The following is a 6000-nucleotide window of genomic DNA, read 5'->3' as shown; positions in this document are numbered from 1 at the left end:
CTACCCAATATCCTTGCTTATTAATTCCCTTGCTTATTAATTCCCTATTAATCCTTGCTTATTAATATCCTTGCTTATTAATTCCCTTTGAGGCTGCTTCTGCACGGGCAGAAAACAGTGCCCTAGGGACAGTAAAAACACTGTCCCTGGGGCACTGTTCGCACAGCTGCTGCTGCTGCAGTGCGGCAGCGCTGTGCTCACCCCCCCCCAAATGGCACGAAAATGCTGCTTTCAAAACTCACTCATGAGTGAGTGTTTTGGAAAGCAGCATCTTCCACCTGGTGCCGAAAAAACGGAGCCATATAGATGGTGGCGTTTTTCCTGGGGCCGCTTTTTTCCCACTCTTACCTCCTCTCAGCTGCTGTACAGCCCACTCTTACCTCCTCTCAGCCACTGTACAAAGGCCAGGGAACACGCCTCCTGGCCTCCATCCCTGGAGGCGTCACCATGGCCACAGGGGTGTGTCCCCTGGCCTCTGTACAGCAATGGCAGCCAAGAGGAGGTAAGAGCGGAAAAAAGCGGCAGCCCCATGTGAAGGTGGTTCCCCGGGCTGCTGGGGCACCGGGGCCATTAACAGAAAGGTGTGCGAATGGCCCCGGGGGTGCACTGACTGCAACTATGTCAGTGCACCCCCACTCACCCGCCCGTGCAGAAAGGGCCTGGCTGTATAATGGTGCCTATATTTCTAAGAACTACAGTGTCCTCTGGAGCCTTGCAAGTATCTGCCAGCTCAACTTCATCTGATTCTCCCAGTTCCTTGGGTTCTTGCACCCATGATTGCCCGCCATTAGAACTTCTAATGTCATTGTATATGGTCCTTAAATGTGGAGGATCCAGTTCTAGTTCCCTCAGTTGTTTCGTATGAACTTGGTCAGTGAAGGGTGCACCTCAGAGTTGTGTGCTGAGGGGGCAGAAAAGGAGTCTGCCTTCTCAAGTTGAACTGGAGTCAAAAGTGGCGATCGGATCCCAACATTACAACAGTTCTTGGGGGAGACTGATATCCACATCAACTGATCCAGTCGCTTCAGTATTGATCGTTGGAGGGGGTTCTTAACACTTTCTTCAACCATTTCATTTCCAAAAGATAACAGCTCTTTAGAGCTCTTACTGAGATCACCAGAATTATCAGGTTGTTTGCTGATGGAATTACTTTTAGGGAGAGCAGCATGCTGGGATATTTCAGCAGAAGGTAAACTGGGGGTGACACAGATGATGGACACTGGGGTGGTAAGCCAACTACTGGGACAATAGTGAGGATGGAGTGGATATCTAAGTCTGTTAACAAATACTCTCCTCATGAAAATGCCCTTAGCCTCCAAAATTGCTCTCTTCTGAAGTAACTAACTGGGAATATCGGCTGTCTTAAAAGTTAGCAACAGCCTTTGCAGTTTGGGAGGAAAACTCAAGTTAGATCCATCCAGAGGCTCTACTGAGAGTAGGTCAATATTCCAAAGCTTTCTTCTCTCAACAGAATTCTCAGATGGTTTTTGGACAGCCCTGTTGGGTTCCATGAAGGATGGACTCCCCTAAACAATTGGCTGTTATCAGAGTTTCCTGATTCTGAATCTGTGCTGCCCATATAGTTAATGTCATTTCCTCTCACTCTTTTTTTGTTATGTGTATTCAAAATTTGGGAAGATACAAAGGTCTCTCAGGTTTACAGTTTGATCTCAGTGAGCGGAAGGTTTACCTTTTAATTCAATGCATTCTAAGAACCTAAGTAGTTTCTCATTCATACCTTTCAGGTCAGCATATATCTTCTTTACTGTAATGGCAACAGGTTTACATAGCTGAAGGAGTTCATTTCCAGCGGTTCTAATATCACTGTTTCCAAAAGAGGAGAAGAGGCTGGTTTTCTCGTGCTCCTCCAATTCGTTGGGCCCTTCCTTACAGAAATGGGCTGTCCTTATCTCCTTCTCAGGTGGAGTTGCCTCATGAAATGCAGACATCATGTCCGCAGGCTCTAGCTCAGTCTCTGCTGGGCTCAGTAAGGTGAAGCGATTTGGAACAGGTATTGCAAAGTTTTGAGAACAGAGATCATAATTTTCCTTTGTAGCAAGAAAGTCTTGGATTTTAAGTTGTTTGCAGGATGGCAGTGAGCTCATCTCCGCTGTACCATGTGATCACTTTCTCATTGCCCGTTCTCATTGCCCTTCCCATTAAAAGATTAAGAAGTTGGGGTTAAAAGAGTTTTTTTTAAAAAAAAAAAACTCAGTGAAGGCCCAATGAGCAACAATAATAATAAAAGTCTTTCAGCAGAACTTTTTCAAGGTCAAACTTGCTCAGGAGCAGCAGTGGTGTAGTGGTTAGGAGCAGGTGCCCTCTGATCTGGAGGAACCGGGTTTGATTCCCCGCTCTGCCACTTGAGCTGTGGAGGCTTATCTGGGGAATTCAGATTAGCCTATGCACTCCAATACATGCCAGCTGGGTGACCTTGGGCTAGTCACAGTTCTTCTGAGCTCTCTCAGCCCCACCTACCTCACAGAGTGTATGTTGGGAGGGGAGGAAAGGAAATTAATTCGTAAGCCCCTTTGAGACTCCTTACAGGAGAGAAAGGGGGGATGTAAATCCAACTCTTCTTCTTCCCCCTCAGCTCTTCAGTTCTCAGTAACAATGCTTGAAAAAACAGTCATTTAAAAGTAGTCAAATAAATCACATATTCTCACTTAGCTCATTTAAACTACGTCTCTGAGCTGACTAACAGTTTAAAACATTGAAAATATTAAAAACAATTGGAAAAGATATTTTAAAAGGTATTTAAAAAAAACTTTATCTAAGTAAGATAGAGGAGCTGATTAGCAGATGTCTGCTCCCGCTCGAATTCAATTCCCAAAAGCCTATTTATAATATAATTTCACAGTGTTTTGGTTTTCCTTTGATAGTTTGGAAGACCAAACATGGCTCTTAAACATATATTTTTTTAAAAAATAAGATATATAGGTGGAATAGGATGCTAGGAGAACTAGAATATGATGGGAAAGACAGCCCAACATTTTTATGTGACTGAAAGACTGGCTGTTTCTGCACGACCACGCTGGGGGTTGGGTCGGTGTACATGACGCCGACCCAACCCCCCCGGGACCGTTCGCACAAATGGTCCCGGTAACAAACGGGAATCGACGAATGGTCCCGGTAACAACCCGATCGACGAATCTTCCCTGCGACCGGCGGACGGTCTCAGGAAAGGTAGGTCAATCAGGCAAAGAGGAGAGGGATGGCGCCTTCCAGTCACTGCCATTTGCACGGCAGCAGCTGGAAGCCGCCATTTTCCAACAACCTCGCTCGGGAAGCGAGGTGGGAAAACGGCAGCTCCGCGCCGCTGGGGAGACACGAGGGCAGCGCGGCTGTGAAGCAGCTGCACCCCCCCATGCGAACAGCTCCCTGGGGACGGCGCTTTTGTCATCCCCAGGGCGCTGTATTTGGCCCGTGCGGAAAGGGCCACTGTTTGGAGGGAAATAGAATGACCAACATTGTCAGATCTCAGAAGCTAAGCAGGGTTGGTTCTTGGAAGAGAAACCGCCAAGGAAGACTCTGTAAAGACAGCTCTACTAGTCAGTGTTATGCTGGTTCAATTCAGTGGGAATCATATCTAGGCCAAAAGCTTCTACACTTTTCATTTTGTCAAGATGTTTGATACAGAGGGGAGAGAAATTATTTACAGAAGTGAAAATGATAGAAGGTTGCCAATAATTCAAATACAAACTATGTATGGGCCTATGCCCATGCATTAAAGCAATTCTGCAGGGTCCTCCTGTGTACATAATTTATTGTGAGACTTTGTGTATGCCACTTCCTAATAATGAAGAGCTCACACTAATAAGCGTTTGGGCTGCAGAAACTTTCTGGATTGCTGCAGTAACTTTGTGGATTACTAACCCGTATGTCAATTATTAATAATATTAAGTTGTCCATTTTCAGTTGTGCAAATTGACTTTCTTATACTGTCTGTTTTCTTGATCAGAGTTTTGTAAAAGGTTCCTAACCCCCCTCCCTCAGCTCTTTGCTGCAAGTGACTCTTGCATAGGGAGTTAGTCACAGCCCTTACCTCTGTGGGACCCACATTTTCCTGTTTGGCTGGGTCACTTTACTGACCTACTCCACATGACTCAGCTTTTCCATCCCAGTGTTTCTGTGCAAATGTCAGCCTCCAACAGGAGATCTTGGAGGAGGGGCACAGAAGTTCTGGACCAGCAGAGAGGATGGCCTGAAAATGTAGGATTGAACTGAAGGTTGAAAAGCTTGGTGCCAGAGGGCCTGGAATATTGTGTATCTCAAGTAAAAGGGACAGTATAAGGCAAATTATGAGGACAGATGAGGGAAAGATCACTGGTGAAAGCAAAAGATGAAGGAAGAAAAAGGCAGTATCAGAACCAAAGCCCGTAGTGGGTCTTGAATGTTGAGTAAATTGATCTCATCCTATGCATTATCCCCAATGTTCAAGATGGAACTACAAAAATGTATGCACTATTCATTCTAATGCATGACAGGGCTGAACTAGCTATTAAAAGGAGCAGCAGTGGCGTAGGAGGTTAAGAGCTCATGTATCTGATCTGGAGGAACCAGGTTTGATTCCCAGCTCTGCCGCCTGAGCTGCGGAGGCTTATCTGGGGAATTCAGATTAGCCTGTACACTCCCACACACGCCAGCTGGGTGACCTTGGGCTAATCACAGCTTCTCGGAGCTCTCTCAGCCCCACCTACCTCACAGGGTGTTTGTTGTGAGGGGAGAAGGGCAAGGAGATTGTAAGGCCCTTTGAGTCTCCTACAGGAGAGAAAGGGGGGATATAAATCCAAACTCCTCTTCTTCCTCTTCTTCTTCTTCTTCTTCTTCTTCTTCTTCTTCTTCTTCCTCTTCTTCCTCTTCTCCTTCTCCTTCTCCTTCTCCTTCTCCTTCTCCTTCTCCTTCTCCTTCTCCTTCTCCTTCTCCTTCCTATTACAGACCTCTACGTTTCATACTGAGGAACTCCTTCTAAAGAAAAAAAAAACCCTCCTTAACACTTTTAAAGACATTTTAATTAATACCTGTTCTTTCTTTAATATTTTTGAAATACTCTGAAAGCTTTTAACTGAATAGATTTTAGATTGTTGTTGTTGTTTTAAATGAATAAATTAAATTACTCTCTTACCAAAATTCAGCATTATAGGCATTCACAGGACATTGACTGGAAGATGTTTATGTCCTTCACATTGTCATATATCTCAGGAGGATGATAAATATTCTTTAAACAACAGCTAGGCTCTACTGATTTAGGATGACCAGTTGTGCCACTTTCCCTCAGAGTTATTAAATCATGGGGAGGCATACTTTTCTTTTTCATCTTCTAGCACATATCTGAGAGAAAGCATAATTTTCCATTGACGTCACCCGACCAAATGAATTCCTAGCAGATAAGATGCTTAAATTATTTTGTAAACTGATTGAAATTAATTCGGAATGTTTCCTTTCTATATTTTCACATGTTGTGTAAATGCCAGGGATTTAAATCAGTTTGCCAATCAGGCAACAATATTGGCTGCCCTTTCGAGATGAAGATTTGCAGGCATCATTTTCCCCCTTGAATACACACATAAACCAAAAGCGCCCTGAAAATCTCCTCAGAGCATGTCTGTCAGAAACACCTTCGCATATCTAACCCAAGTAGCAAATGAAGGTAGTATTTAAGAATGGTTCCAGAAGAGAGACGCTTCATCTTCCAAAAACCTTAATCCGGGAGAGTCATTTGCTAGTGGAAATGAAGTGGTAGAGTTTAAGCAAATGAAGTTCTGTTCTGTTCCGCCAGTTTGTTTTTCTGTCCTCTTCCTAGCATGAGCTGTCCCGGAATTATGAGGGCATCAACAGAAAACTTGATCAAAGTAGAGGGCTTTCTTTCAGTAGGGTACTGATCTCCCTACTTGCTACCATTAGAAAATATGAATCTAGGTTTTATGTCAGTAACTACTGGGAGTGTCCTTATTACCCATACCGGACCCAGAGAAGAGGAACTACCTTATTAGAAGATTC

The sequence above is a fragment of the Sphaerodactylus townsendi genome, linkage group LG10, assembly GCF_021028975.2.
Source record: "Sphaerodactylus townsendi isolate TG3544 linkage group LG10, MPM_Stown_v2.3, whole genome shotgun sequence".
NCBI lineage: Eukaryota > Metazoa > Chordata > Lepidosauria > Squamata > Sphaerodactylidae > Sphaerodactylus > Sphaerodactylus townsendi.
The sequence above is the reverse complement of the archived record's forward strand: the minus strand, read 5'-3'. Positions refer to the sequence as shown.